The sequence below is a fragment of the Nelumbo nucifera genome, chromosome 1 (assembly GCF_055504915.1).
Source record: "Nelumbo nucifera cultivar China Antique chromosome 1, China Antique-T2T, whole genome shotgun sequence".
NCBI classification, from domain to species: Eukaryota; Viridiplantae; Streptophyta; class Magnoliopsida; order Proteales; family Nelumbonaceae; genus Nelumbo; species Nelumbo nucifera.
Window position 1 is genome coordinate 169109449 of NC_142649.1, and position 16675 is coordinate 169126123.

General features: G+C 36.7%; 1 long non-coding RNA gene across 1 annotated transcript in view; it reads right to left on the bottom strand.

Annotated features, from left to right (window-relative positions):
• LOC104596557 (uncharacterized) overlaps positions 1–9335 on the bottom strand; it is a 100142-nt gene extending 90807 nt beyond the window's left edge. The window contains exons 1-4 of the long non-coding RNA XR_735070.3: positions 8707–9335; positions 8499–8574; positions 7742–7783; positions 6328–6503 (exon numbers count right to left, since the gene is read on the bottom strand). This is a non-coding gene — a long non-coding RNA (uncharacterized LOC104596557). The remainder of the gene's footprint in view (positions 1–6327; positions 6504–7741; positions 7784–8498; positions 8575–8706) is intronic.
• Between the last annotated feature and the right edge of the window lie 7340 nt (positions 9336–16675).

The window sequence follows — 16675 nt, forward strand, 5'->3', positions numbered from 1 at the left end:
TAAAATCAAACATCTCCTCTCAAATATGTTTTTTGTAACTGGAATCATTGGATGGGCATCATTTAAAATCAAGCATCTTCTTTAATGCCTTAGTTGTCATTAAAAATCAGAATGGGCCCAAAACATGGTAATCCATTGGGTTGGCCACCCTCCAAAACCCAAGAAAAATTGGCTGACGTGACATAAAACCCAATGGATAATCGGTCGTCTCTTGGTCTCTTGCCCATAACCTCTCAACCCTTAAGTATCGAAACACTAATCAAAAGGAAGTACCTCTTCCCTGATTACTGAATGCTGTGCCACACCTTCTCGTCAAATGGATCCTGAGATTAAAATCTTTTTAAAACCTTTTTCCAAAAATAGCATACTATATGTATAAATACAGTTTGCAAATTCTATTCCAAAGACCGATCAAATCTGCTACCGGCAGTCTTAGGAATCCATAAGAGAGAGTGTGGACACTACTAGTATTCAGATAGGTGTTTTGATAGGAATCGTGGGCTGGGAAATTTTCATAGATCAGGAAGGGCTTCAGTTGGCCTTTAAAATCGCGATTGGATTACGCTATATTCTCACTCCTTTAGGACCGATCTTTGGTGTTATAACACTGACCTTTTTTCTACTATCTCAGGGGTTGGGCATTATTGTACATCGGGTCAATGCTAGACTGATCGGTTAAATCGGATGGGATTACCGAATATAATGACTCCTTTAGAAACGGTGATATGGAATGTTAGACTGATCGGTTAAATCGGATGGGATTACCGAATATAATGACTCCTTTAGAAACGGTGATATGGCTAACCCATTTTTGTACTAAAATGCCTCAGTTGGAATGCCTGTCTCCCTGAACTCTTATCAAAGAGAAATTCCATAATCTCTAGCATAAACTCATAAAAACCTCCAAGAAGGCATCTTACCCCCACAGTAATCAGTGACACAATAATTTAAAATCAGAACATCTCTGCTCAAATATGTTTTCTAATTGGATTAAAGGGATGGGTATCATAAGAGATTCAACCGGGCCTAAAATATTTGTAAACGTCAGGAAGCAATTGTACAGTATGTCAGCTCCCTTACGAACTCTGTCAGACTTATAAGGCCGAGCCATTTCGCTACTAAGTCCTTCGCTGGGCATTATTAGATATCGGCCCATGATCTTAGATCGTCCAAAATCGTAATGGATTACCCAATATGCATGCATGTTTAGAAACCTACCCCACCCGAATTTCTCGAGGCAATTATTACCAAAGTCAAATTTTTGCGGTAGGACTACTTCTCGTTTTAGTATGAATTGTGGGCTACGCATAATTAGGGATCAAGCCAGGGCTTCATTTATCATTTAAAATCAGGATGGTCCTATACACTGATGTGTTTTTCTACCAACTCGTGTGATGGACATCATTATATATCGGGACAGCGCCCAAGTCATCGTTTAAGATGGAGATGGGATCACCGATCATATTGATCCATTTAGGATTGGTATCATAATTAGAGATCAGGCCAGGGCTTCATTGATCCATTTTGGAACAGTGTTGGTATAATATGGACGACTCATTTTTCAACTAACTCGGCTCTGTTAAGGATGCCACAATACATTGAAATCAAGACTAAATCTCACCTGAAACAAGTGTTTTCATAGGCATCTTGGCTTGGGCATCATCACAAATCGGGAAGGGGCTGAGTTAGCATTTGGTTATGATCTTTGGTCTTGTCACGATGGGTAATGATCTTTGGGAATGATCAGTTAAGCATTCCCCAATATATCGTCCCCTTGGGGTATGATCTTTGGTCTTATCACGATGACACGTTTTCTACAAACTCATGGATTGGGATTATTATTGATCGGGTCAAGGCCAAGCTTATCATTTCAATCAGGATGGGATGACCGAATATACCGACTCCTTTCGAAATGAGTATATGGATGGCCCACTTTTCTACCAACTTGCCTCAGGCATGCCTCGCTTCCAACAAATCTTCTCAAAGAGAAATTCGCTAGTTTCAAGCTTGACCTCATCATTAAAACCTCCAAGAAAACTTCTTACCAAACCTTAATCCGACCATCCGTGAACATCTTTTTTCTATCAATGCCATAGTCATTTAAACTCAGAACAACATCTCCGCTCAAATATGTTTTCTAATTGGATTAATGGGATGGGCACCATTAGAGATCGGACAAGACCTCAGTTATCATTAAAAATCGGTATGCGATTTGCCCAATATATCGGCTCCCGTACGAACTATGCTAGATTTATCTGGCGGAGCAATTTTTCTTATAACTCTTTGGCAGGCATTATTAGAGATCCGGACATGATCCTATACAATCCAAAATAATGATGGGATTACCCAATATACTAACTTGTTTACGAACCTAACCCTCCCAAATTTCTCGTGGTAATTGTCAACAATGTGAAACTTGGTTAGGACAACATGTCGTATGAAACTGAAGTTTTCCCTATACCAACTTGTGGTATAGACATCGTTAGAGATCGGGACAGCGCTAGAGTCATTGTTTAAAAGCAAGATGGGATCACCAAATATATTGACATTTTGGAACAGTGTTTGTATCATATGGATGACACATTTTTTGACTTGGCTCAATTTTGGACACCAAAATCTGTTGAATGCGAGACTACATATTGGCTCAAGTAAGTGCTTTCATAGACATCCTGGGCAGGGCATTATTATATATCGAATGGGACCTGAGTTAGACTTTAAAATCAGAATTAGATTGCCCAATATATTGTCTCCTTAGGAATGATCTTTGGTCTTATAACGCTGACCCGTTTTCTTCTAACTCATGGGTTGGGCATTATTAGAGATCGGTTTAAGGCCAGAGTTTTCATTTAAATCAGGATGGGATAATCGAATATACTAACTCCTTTCGAAATGGTGATATGGCTGACTCGTTTTTCTACCTACTTTCCTCAGTTAGGAACATCTCCCCATTTTGGACAATCAAATATGTATTCTAATTCGAAACATGGGATGGGCGCCATTTTAAATAGACAATGCCGCATTTATCACTAAAATCGGGATGAAATTGCCCCGTATATCAGCTCCCATACAAGCTATGTTGGACTTATAAGCCAAGTCATTTTTCTTATAACTCTTTGGTTGGGCATTATTAGAAATCGGGCCATGATCATAGATCATTCAAAATGATGGGATTACCAAAACACTGTATAGTTTAGGAACTGGCCACTTCCAAATTTCTCGAGGCTGTTGTGACCAATGTCGAACTTGTGGTAGGACTACATCCCAGCTTAAATGATTTTTTTAGTAGTAAGTGTGGGCTACTTATTATTAGAGATCGGGCCTGGTCTTGTATTATCATTTAGAATTGGTATGGTCATATAGGACTAACCTGTATTTCTACCAACTCGCAAGATGGTCATTTTTAGACATCAGGACAGGGCCTAAGTCATCGTATAAAATTGAGATGGGATCGCCCAATATATTGACTCGTTTAGGAAAGGTGCTGGTAGTACTGACTCCTGGACTTAGTTATGGATGCCACAATTGATTGATGGTCCAATAAGGCTGACCCGTTAGGGTGCTAGTAGTACTGACTCCTTTGGAAACGATGATGTCCAATAAGGCTGACCCATTTTTCTACTAACTTGCCTTAGTTATGAATGTGTCGGTCCCAGCGAGCCTTCTCAAATGGAAACTTGATCGCTCAAGTATGGTGATGTCATTAAATCCTCCAAAGATAAATATTTAGCTTTCCAGGCATCCAACCAACTTTCCGCCCTCTCTAAGATTTGTTTCCATATTATGCCATAATTTGAAGCACCTCTTGTCGGCATTCCCAAATAGGTGAAAGGGAGCTCAACAATTCTGCACTCAAGAGCATCAGCACATTCCGCTATAACATCCCTCCCCACCTCTCCAATTTCAATTATTGTGCTTTTTGGAAGCCCTATTAGCATTTGAAAATTTGCCAATACCATTCTTAAGTTCAGCATCTGTTCCACCGTAGCATCCAAAAAGATCAAGGAGTCATCTACATACTGCAGATCGGTAATGCAAGGCCCATCCCTTCTAGCCTTTCCCATAATCGGGCCCATCTGTCCACTTCTCTTTATTAAAATATTCAAAATCTCCGTAACCATAACAAATAGCAAAGATATCGGTTCTCCTTGTCTTAGACCCCTAGAAGCTTGAAAGAAATTTGAGGATATGTCATTTATGAGAATTGAGAGTGAGACTGTGGACACGCATGCATGAATGCACCCAAGACCTCCACTTTTCCCAAAATCCCATCAGAATTTGAATTTCTTCTAAGAATCCCCATTCCATGTGATCATAAGCCTTCTAGATGTCAAACTTACACACCAATCCTGGTTTGCCACTTCACGATCTAGAGTCAATGCATTCACTTACCACTAGGACTCCATCGAAAATTTGTCCTCCTTCCTCAAAGGGCATCTGATATTCCCCTACTACCCCATGTAATATTGACCTCAATCTCTTGCATAACAATTTAGCCAATAACTTATAAGGGCTGCTAATTAAGTTTATTGGCCGTCCTTTAAATCCATTGCTCCATTTTTTCTTTTGGAACTAGGGATATAAAAGTAGCATTAGCCATCTTCTCCAAAAGCTCTTCTCTCTATGAAACTCCTAAAACATTTGATTGAAGTCTCTCTCCCAATCACCAATGTAGAGAAATCTATCTAGTCTTCTTAGGATTGGAGGATCTTGCCCATTTTTCCAGGTGAACCTTCATTGTTGTTTTCAGCTTTTGGCTTAGCACCTACGTTAACCCCCTTTTCGGGAGTTGTCACCTTCCTCTCTTCCAGCTTCTCAATTCCAACAGAGTCTAGATCTTCTGAACTCAGTGAGGTTGCATAGCCCAAATCGCATCGATCCTCTGCAGACTTCATATTCATAACCCCCAACTCAGAGTGAACATCAATTCCGTCGGATCCCCTACTCACCTGAGAATTACAGCCAGCATTGCCAAACAGAGTAGAAAAAGGACTATTGTTGAGAGTCTCTTCTGTATCGCCAATAAGCCTCTTCTTGCCATGCTTGTCAAACCTAGCGATTACCCATACCCAACTCTCTTCCTCTCCTTTTCTAATCTCATTCGAGGCCTTCTTCCTTACCACTCCCTTTCTTTTTCAGATTTGAATTTTTAGGTCTTAGAAACTTCCACTTGTCTTCTTTTCTACTCCTGGACTGAAACCCGTTCATGTCATTTTTCCAGTCGTTGCTCACATCTTGAGAACCAAACAGACCTCCTTTTGCTCGAGACAAAAATTTCAGGCCATACTCCGTATCTGCTAAATATGACGGAAGGATTGAACCACCAATCTTATCGTCACCCTCGAACCCTTGTAAAACTCCTTCAACTGTAGTCTCTGATTCACTGGTGGCACATCCTTGATATCTCTCATTCTTCTTGCCTTCTTCCCTCCCTCCTCTGGGATCTCCTGTTGCATCTCCTCTGCCTTCTTCGATCCTCTCTGATGAAGACACGGCACAATTGGAAATTGTGTATGAATCGGCCCAATTACTTGAGTTTATCAAAGGCCCAAACATCATGTTGCTACTAGAGCACTTAAATGAATTAATAGCCCCCTTTCGTCCATTCTTTTGAACCGCTGGCAGACCAGCTGGTTCGCTTAAAAATATTTCAGTCCTCTTCTCTTAAAATGGTGGACCCCACTCACTAGCCGACTCAGCCCCTACAATTGCTACTTTCCCATGCAAACCTCTTTTTTTATTAATATCATTCATTCCCCCTTTTGCATTCGACTCTGAAATTCGAAACATCTCCCCCAAAAGTCTTCCCAGCTTCCTTCCCAACCTCCACTTGTAACCCCACCAATTATAAGTACCATATGACAACCTTTATATATGTCATCATGCTTTCTTAGCCTTGTCCCAACTATGCGGGTAATACTAATATATGCAAATATATAAAATAATATATGACAAACATATATGTTTCACATTCAAACTTCTGAACATGAGACACGTAGCAGGTTACTAAGACCTACATTGAGTATACTCTCATTTCTACTTCTCCCAACTAGGTCCTATACCCCTTTCTTCCTCAGAAAAATGAAAAACTTATTTACGATTTTAGATCAAGTTAAATTCATTATTGCAAAGATTTATTAGATATCTTGAGTCTGATCAAGTTTGCAGCATAGTCTGCGATTCTAGATACAATATACCTCAGTTAATAACAATTCTAAACTCATGGTGCATAGTCGATGATAAAAACTTCTCACAATTATTGAATAAATTGAAATTTAAAATTCGTAGGCAAACTAATCGGTCTCTTAGCTCTTAAGCATTACAACTTACCGGAAAATTCTCCTTTACATCCCGCAACTGTTGTGTGCTGTCAGTAAATGCAGAAGCAAGCTCATTGTTGGAGAAGAACTTGACATATGAAACAACTTTCTTGTGCCCATCAAAAAGGAGTGATTGGTGATGTTTCTCATATCACAATAGTGAATGTGAGGCTTTATAGAACCAACCTGCAAAATACCAAAAGATCCCACAATTCAAATATAGATTTTATGATCTAGATTCAAAATAAGAAAAAAATAAGACAAAGCTGAGGGCTCAATAAGAGCTAGGTGGAGAAGGATGGGATGGATAATATAATTGAGAAAACCATATGTTTCAGCACTCAACAGTGAACTTGGAAAGACTATATTCAATTGGATAAAAGTAGAAATAAATGATGCATTGTAAACATTAGTGAAAACCATGATACAAAGTAAAACAACCGGACAGACTTGACAGTTTGTGAAAGCATAGCAGATTATAACTTGTAATCTGAAGTCAACAAAGCCTTAATTTCAAATGTTTATGGTCATTGGTCAGCTATGTAAATCCTATTCTGCCATTTTACTCTATTAAAAGTCATCTTTTGCCAGATTATGACTTGTAAGTCATTAGATCAATTCGTATGACTTAAATCCATGTCTTCTTTGGCCTTCTCTTTGTTGTTTTAGATCTCCTCAATTGTGTAGTTATTGCTTGGTAATGTACATGGAGAAACCATCTTAAAATCCATGTCTTCTTTTAAGGTTTGACCTTGTGTTTGCTCTTTTAGATCTCCTCAATGCTGTAGTTATTTATTGGTTGTCAATGTACATGGAGGAACCATCTTAGTCAACTTTCCCTTGTCAGCTATTGGAGCTATTTGTAAATCCTCTGTCTCTATTCTTCTTAGTTTCCACTCATCCACCCTAGAACAATCATCTTAGCTATGCCTATTTCTGGTTGTATTTTTCTTCACTGCCAACATTCTGTTCCATATAAAATTGATGGTCTAAATCCATCTTTAAAAACTTTCCTTTTGTCTCGTTAGTGTATGCTGGCTGGTTATCTGATAAAACTTTCCTTTTAAAACCTCTAGCTGTATTTTTCTTCACTAACCTATATTTCTAATTTCCTGCTGTAGTCTTGAAGTTGAATTAGCTTCACATTACCCCTATTTTCTTTTCTAATGAGCATATTTAAGTTATTAACCATTAGGGTCATTGGCATTTTCTATTTGGAAGAAAGTAAGTTCTACTTCTAAGTTCATTCATTTGCTTGTTTATACAGCTAGAGGTTCCAAAAGAGTTGATATCATCATCACAGCTGCAAGAATTAAGGATGCAACAGAAGCCATCATTTATCCAGTTAAATCAGGATGGAGACACTACAATTGTGATTGATGAAGAAACATGCATCACACAGCACCGCCTTTCCAATGGGATACCTGTAAATTACAAGGTGGTCTCTCCCCATCTTCACTTCTCCCCTGAAAAAAGAAAATAATTTTATATGGAACTGCTTATAGATAGTATAACTCAATACACTTATTAATTTTACGGAGACTTAAGATCCATTTCTGTACAAGTGCCCATTATATTAATTTATTTTTCGTAATATCAACTGGTGTATCAAACTCATAAATGCTTGTCTGTCTAATAGGTGAGCCATTAAGCAAACTGGATGGTTTACCCAAATAAATTTTGGGTTTCACTCCAACGTCTAGAAAGTAGTAAAATCCTCATTTCTCACAGAAAAAAAAATATATATCAATTTATATTACACAATAGATTGGATCTCAAATTTGATAATGGGACTACCCTATGATATATATATATATATTCTGATGAATATCTATGGATCTCCTTTCAATTTATATTACACAATAGATTGGATCTCAAATTTGATAATGGGACTACCCTATGCTTCTGCTAATTTGGTGAAGTGGCAGTCATCTACTTCTCTGGACATTTAACAATTGAATCATGAATTGCACCTTTTGTCATAGTCCAGTTATATTTTATATATATATCTTGTCGGTCTTTTTTATGAATTGGATGAGAAAACAATTGAAGAAGCAATTAGGGTTTTTCTTTTTTATTTAACAATGGCGTGAGTAGATTGAAGGTTTAGTCCTCTAGTGAATATTCTGATGAGTTAATAACCAAAGCAAACGTGCTGATGAGATGGGGTCTGGTTCTCACCTTCTTTTCCTTGCCTGACTTGAGAAAGATAAGCTCTACAAGCCTTTTGAAGCAGGCACACGGACACCAACGGGCTCTTGTGAAAGGAGAAGAAGAAGAAGAAGAAGAAATTTAAAGATGAGGAGGAGGAAGGAAGGAAATCATCGAAGAACCCTAATAACCAAAGCAAACGTGCTGAACTGCTGATGAGATGGGGTCTGGTTCTCACCTTCTTTTCCTTGCCTGTCTTGAGAACGATCAGCTCTACCAAGCCTTTTGAAGCAGCAACACGGACACCAACGGGCTCTTAGAAGAAGAAGAAATTTAAAGAAGAGGAGGAGGAAGTAAGGAAATGATCGAAGAACAACGGGCTCTTGTGAAAGGAGAAGAAGAAATTTAAAGATGAGGAGGAGGAAGGAAATGATCGAAGAACACCCCGAACGATCAGCTCTACCAAGCCTTTTGAAGCAGCAACACGGACACCAACGGGCTCTTAGAAGAAGAAGAAATTTAAAGAAGAGGAGGAGGAAGTAAGGAAATGATCGAAGAACAACGGGCTCTTGTGAAAGGAGAAGAAGAAATTTAAAGATGAGGAGGAGGAAGGAAATGATCGAAGAACACCCCCCCCCCCCCCGAATATAGCGGATCAGAAGAAATGATCGAAGATTTAGCGGATAAAAGATTAAAAGATTTGCGAGATACGCATATCGAAGGAGCAAAAGATTTTGGGCGAAAAGATTTGCCGAACGCGCCCCAAATCTTTTAAAGCCGTTGAGCATTTGTTTGTCCGACCCAAATACTTTATACTTTTCGGTTCTTAAACCGTTGACAACGGTAATATGATTCTTGAAAATCAATGTTTTAAGAAAAGGAAAATTCAAACTTTAGTACTGAAGACACCTTAGGGTTTAAGACATCCAATTTGAACGAGAATAAAAAATATACCATTATAAAAATAAAAATTATCAATAATCATAACATTGATAACTAGGGATGCAAACAATCAGATCAGATTCGAATAAGACTATATTCGAATCTAATCCGACATTATTTATTGCAGATTCGATCCGATCAGATCTGATAGACATAGATATGAATTCGAATCCGATTGGAAAGTCAGATATTCGGATCTGATCCGATCAGATTTTTTCTTTAAAAATAATAAATTATTAAAATAAAAATAAAATATACCAATTTATGTAAAAAATAAAAATATAATTATTTTTAAATTATTTTCATCATATATATATACATGTTTTTTATAAAAAAAATAAACAATATAACAAATTTACAAAAATATAATATAAATAAATATATATATATATATATAAAACAGATATATCGAATCAGATAAGGAATGATTCAAATTCGATCCGATTATCATATATATTTTCCATTAGGAAAATACTCCCAATGAACAGCATACCTCACACTAAATTTAGAGGGCATACTTTTATATATGTTATCTTTCACGGGAAGATACTTCCAATGAACAGCTGAGATTTATAGTGAAGTTGAAGTTGGTGTGAGAGTTACTTTCTAAGAAGCAAATCTGATTACTTACAAATTTCACATCGGTTCTATATTGGATTATTTAAAATGTTGGAAGAGTGGTCATAGGCCCTCATTTACTAATCCTCAACATGTTAGAGAATATAATGGTCATGTGACAAGTCATATGTTGATGGAGAACAAATTATCTCTATATTACACTCTCACACACACAACTAAGTTTTTCCTTTGTATTATTATTTATCTAGTTTTATAAAAAAAAAATATTCTTTTTGGATTGTTTTCTGCACAAGTATTTTTGCATAGAGACAAAGATACAAATAGGATCAAATTTAAGAATTGAGCTTGACTAGGATCTGATCCATTTGCACCCTTAGAGACGAACACAAAGTTTGGATCCGAATAAGGATGTCAATGGACCGGTTTTGGGCTGGACCCCATCCGGTCCAAAATCAATTTGGATGGATTGGAGAGGCCAACAACACATATTGGATTGGACCAATCTAGTCCTAAATATTTATTAGATTGGATTGGATTTGGTCCATCCATAATGAGTTTATATTGGATTGGTTTGGATTAAGCGAATATCTGGAATATCTGGTTCATTGATATAAGATAACAATGTTGGTGTCAATGGACCAAAACCTGGTTGAAACCAATCTAAATTAAAACGAGTTTGAAGAGATTGAATAGTCCAGACATTGAATTGGACTGGTCCAAAATATTCATTGGATTGGACTGGCCCTGATCTATTTGTAATGGACTCACACTGGACTGGATTGAATTGGACCAAATCTAATTCAATATACACCCCTAGATCCTAATGGACATAAAATTGATCAATCAAATATCAATAGATCCGAATTTGTTGGACTCACATCGTTTGTCATCGGGGGATAAACGCAAAAAAAAAAAAAAACTTGCGTGGTATTGGGTCCAAACAATTTACAAGGCCCAAGTCATCACATGTGAATACACATATTGCAGTTTAAAACTACATTTTCCACCTCTTATTGCATGGAAGCTATTGCAGTTTAAACTCAGTTCGGAAGGAGTACAAATACAAATATGCAGGGTGCAAAATTTTGTATTTTGTATTATTTTGCATGTATTTTTACTGTATATATTTGTATTTGTACTTTTTCCAAATGGAGCCTTTGATTGCAAATTGCAATGCAGATTTTATAACGCATTAATGTAAATGCAAACAAGTATAAATAGGAAGAAGTAAAATACGAACTAAGATGATGTTGTCCCCACCTTAAATGCAAGAGAATGGAAGTACGAGGATGTTTATCTGTTTAGGAGTGAGGTTAGAAGAAAGATGATGCCGTCCCTAATTTATATGAGAGAGAATTAAGATGGGTAGAAGGTGATGCAAATTTTGCACTGCCAATGAGTACAAATAAGACACAAAAAATGCAAATTTATCTTAAATAAGAGTGCAAATCATGATTACAAAAAATTGCATTAAAAAAGAGAGTCTTAAAACACTTACTGTATGTGTAAAATGGGTGAAGCAAGTAAAACAAGCACCTGAGCACAGACAACTACAATTTCATCCCATTATCAAGGCCAAGATCTAGCTTGTTAGGCCCAATAGCCAATGTAAGCCCAACATTGTTTTGGTTAATACAATTCCCACGTCACAATTCAATCCAAATGTGTTTAAAACTTTACATATTATACTTTATCAAGTGTAAAACAAGGTATAGTGATAATATTTTGTAAAAAAAAAAATGCTAGCAAGCAACGAACTATGCAACTCTTGGATCCTTCGCCCTAAAGACATGGTGGGACCCCGTGAAAGGACCATGTCTACAGGGTGAAAGATGACGAAAAGTTATATAAACTATGAACTAGTTCATTTCTAACATATCACTATGAGGCATTTACTTGCCTAAGAGATAAGAGCAGCTCAAAACTGATAAAAGAATGGGCCTTATAGAATTTTCTAACATGAATCATTGAGCATATGGGCAGGGCATGGACATAATTTTATGGCCCATTTATTGTATAAGTAGGGACTAGGGATGCCAATTTGTTGGGCTTAACCTGAATCTCGCGTAACCCTATTTGAACCGGGTAATCAAGTTGGTTCATTGGAGATAGTTGTTAGCGCAGATGTCTCGCTTTTACAATCACATCTTTTTTCTTGTTTTTTTGAGTAAAACATAGGGGTACTGATCTATTCCCAACAAAATGCCCCAATACTGTCTCGACAAGCTACTGCAGTAGCATATTGGGGATTAGGGGTGGCCTTTTTTATGAATTATTCAATCTCAGTTCTGTTTAAATCAAGCTTTGAGTCGAGTTTGAATCCAATAAAATTTGATTTGTGAGATTTATAAGCTTAATCGAATTTTTACATACATACATATATACATGTAACTAAATAATAAATATAAAAATATTATATATAATAACTAATTTTTGTAATTCTTAAATTTTTATATATCAAATAAAAAATAATTTCTTATATCTATAATTTTGTAAGCTTTTGATTCAAGTCGAATTTGACCTCCAATCTCTACCTCGAATCAATCTCAAGCCTTATAGTTTATTAACGAGCTGAGCTCAATTAGCTAAATATTTGGCTCAACTCAGCTTGAGTCCACCCCTATTGGACTCAATGTGCAGGTGCAGTGACTAGTTGGGATTTGTTGAAAGCATTTTGTTGATAGCATATTGAACCAAGGTTCAAAAGTATCGACATTGCCAATACACGGTGCTTTTTTTAGTTTTTCTTTTTCTTTTTTTTCTTTTTGAAATTAGTTCAGAAGGGCCGGTTTAAGACCCGACTATCCTCTGAACCAGTGGCTGACCCGATACAACTCCTGTACGGACATATCGGGAAGCCACCAACACAATACATATCAATATTTTGAACCTTTTATTGAACTCAAAAGACAAAAAACTATAGAAGTAAATATCCCGTACTTTGGGATAGTTATACTTAGGTTCTTAAACTTATATTTACAAAAGAGGTCCTCCCTTCTTGTGTTTTAAACATTATACTTGATTAATATTTTCTTTTAAAATTAAAATTGTGGGTGTTAGATATAGCTACATACATTTAGTTAATTGACCAAGTCTTTACTCTAGGTTGAAAGGCGGCCACCTTAAATTTTTTTAACGATTATCAAATGAAGAGTAAATAATGACAAAGGAGGACAAAGCCTATCTTGCCCTAAAACCTGATATTATAAACTCAACCCACGCAAATATAACAAAAGCTTAGAAGAGAACAATGAAAACTCAATCATATAAAGAATTCCCATGTAGTCTATATATATATTGAAGGGCTACACAAAGGGGTAGCCCATCCCTCAACCCATAACCCCCCATCCGAGGTGCAGGTGACCAGCAGAGACCTTATCAACCCATTGGTTGGTACTTTGCGCAATTCCCATGTGGTCTTGCCTTAATAGGTTTGTGAGATATTTATGGAGATATATCCCCCTTCAAGACATGTATTTAGAAGATATTGATAAATACAACAAGAAATTTCAGGTTTGGGTTGGACCAGATTGCCCAAGACCTCAAATCTAAACCAACTCTAAATTGGATTCATATCATTAAGCCCTAACCCTAATCTAAACTTCAATCCAAGTTGCAGATTTATGTAGGATAGTTGTATAAAGGTCATTTGGAATCTTTTTAAGGTACTTTCTTCAATAATGGTTGTCTGTGAATTGTGATATTCTTATAAACAAGGTTTTTAAAATTGAACTGGATAGCAAACTGATTAGGGGTCCAGTTCAGGGCCGAACAGCTTGACTATTCAAACCAAACGGATGGCCCGTTCTAACAAAAAAATAAACAAAATAAAAAAAGACCAAACTATTGAACAGTTTGACCACCCGGCTGGGTCAGCGGTTTACTGATCAAATCAATGTTTTTTGGTGAAATAACGGTTCTGGAGTAAAACAGAATCAGTCATTTTGACCAATTCCTGATTTTTCCGGTCCAATCCGATTTTGAAAACCATGCTAATAAGTGAATAAGAGGAACTCGTAGAGACTAGGATTGTCTTATTCTGCCTAAATTTTTCCTGTTGTAGAAGTAGTAGTAGTAGTAATAGACCCTCAACAAGAACCTATATTAACCGAAAGTTAGAATTATGGGGTAGTTGGCTAGTCCGTTGTCTGTTTTTAAATTCTACATTGCTAACTTTGATTTGCCAATTGGGTTGATTGGAGATTTGAATGAAGTTTCTTGGAATGAGGATGATTGTTTTGATATTATCTAGTTTGGTTTCTGTTTCTAATTTTAAAAAGAAAAATTGCAAATAAGAGAACTACAAAATTTCTTAAATTTTCGTTAACTACATGAGACTTGTTGAACTTAGAATCATTAGAGGCTCTTCTACCAATAATCATGTGCACTCACCTAGTGTGCCTCAAGAGATCCGACCTCTTTCTTTGGTGGACTTAAAAAGAGGCAATATTTGGCAATTCTTTCGAATAGGCTTTGATAAGATTGGAATACCGAAAACCAGTCTTCCTTTGTTTGGTAATCAAAACTAGTAAAACGAGAAGACGCATGCATGGAAAGACCCGAAAATTTTAAAAATGTCGAATTTTGAAAAGCTTTAAATAATTGTTTTTTTTTTTTTTGCATGACAAATAACCTATAAATACGTTTTTAAAGGTGAAGCCCTCCCAAACGGGTAACTTTTTCAACTCAATTCAGTCAATACAGCCCAATCAAAGGTGAAGCCCTCCGAAACGGTTTCAGAATCTATGACACATTAGATTCTGTTATCTTTGAATCATACTCATTCTCTGATTGGATCTTCATTGGATATTTCTCAATCAATTCCTTGGTACATGTTTTTTGGATGTTTCCTTTACCCTAATTTATTTATAGAAAGGTTTCTGTATCCTCCTCAGGATTCCATTGTATCCTTAAAGGATGAGTCGTCATTAACTGAATTTGAGGCCAACACCCACCGTTTTAGCCTTGGTTTGTATCTCCTAACTCCTAAGGCCTGCTTGTCCAGATAACCAGCAGCCTGCGACGAGGGCATCTCCAACATGGCATTTGAGGACCACATGCCAACCCTGAAAGCTTAGTTCCATGCTTGGCAAGCATAGAAATTAAAGCATCAACTAATTAAGTTGCCCAGGTCTATTAGCTTATATACGTAGCATATCTTCACTAGTTCTGGGATTTTCTAGCTGCTCAGATTGATGAGCTTCACTGGTTCTGGGATCACAGTTGGCTGCCACCTTAGATTTTGCCCAACATCTTCTGGTTCTTTAGGAAGTGGTCTGAACCACCAGCTTAAATTTCTCTAATACATTTTGCAAGGCAAATCCACTTACCATAATGGTTGAACCTGCAAGTCAAAACATATAAATTGTTAGAGAATATAAAGTAAATGAGATATCCATAAAAAAATGTATAAACGTAAGACATTCGAAGAGGCATCATAATTTAACATTTTCATATCAATAAATGAATTCTGCAACTAATAAATTAACCAAAGCAAGCATGGATTTAAACCAAAGAAATTAAATCATGCATTATTTCATATCCATCCATGACGATAACATTACAACAATGCTTAGAGAGACAAAATCCAATGAATACTGCACAAACAAGACAAGGCCAAATCACAGTCCATAAGAAACTCAGAGCTTACCCGATCACTAACAATGGAGATCTACTCTAGTTAGAAGTTGAGATTATATATATATACACCTTTGAAACTTTGTGCGACACTTTTGGAAACAGGTAAGTTACGCTGATATTTCAATTGCTTCTTCCGTTACTTCTTGTTATTACCACTGCTAACAGTGTAATCAAGATTCTCACCGCACCAATACCTATTTTTCCTAATCAAGAATTAAGCTTCGTTTTCCCTTAATCCATTTAGAAATTCATTTTCTATATCCCCATTGACATCTTGATGTATCTCTGGGGGCTTCATGGTTCTCATCTTTATATTCTTACAAGAAAGAACTCATATGATTTTTGTCTTTGATCCAACTTCAAAGGAATGGAATCCAGAATGCCACCAGCTTTGAGATCCTCATCCGCTGATATGTAAAGATGAACAACTACACTCAGAATAAATCTATTTTCTTCCACCGACTTTTTAATCTGCTCAAAGAAAGAAATTCCTTCTGCAATATGTCCATGGTCCACATAACCCCTGAACAACTATCTTGTATTTTGTATGTATTTGCATGGTACATATTTGTATTTGTACTCCTTCCAAATTTAGCCTAAACCACATTCAATCATTTTCCCATGAACCCTTTCAGCCTCCAAAATAAATCCTTATTTCACAAAATCAGAGATTAATTGGTTATAACAAAATGATCAATCCCTCCATTCCACATTACATCCTTCCATTCTCTTTATAGGCATGAAGAAGTGGGGGGCAGGATAAGGAATTGGGATGACAGCCATCTCTTTGCATGGCCTGAAAAAGTCTTTCTACTTCATGATCAAGCCCACCATTGGCACACACATTGATCACAATATTTTATCTTATCTGAATTTCCAGAAAAAGGAAAAAGGAAACAGAAGGATTAAGCACCATGTCAATGGATTCAGTCAGTAAGTAATGTTATTTGGATAGTGAGACACATTTAGTTCAAAGATGTCCCATATTAGGCAATATTATTATAGTACACCTATGGGAAGTATTGTTCATTTCAAACCCAACACAA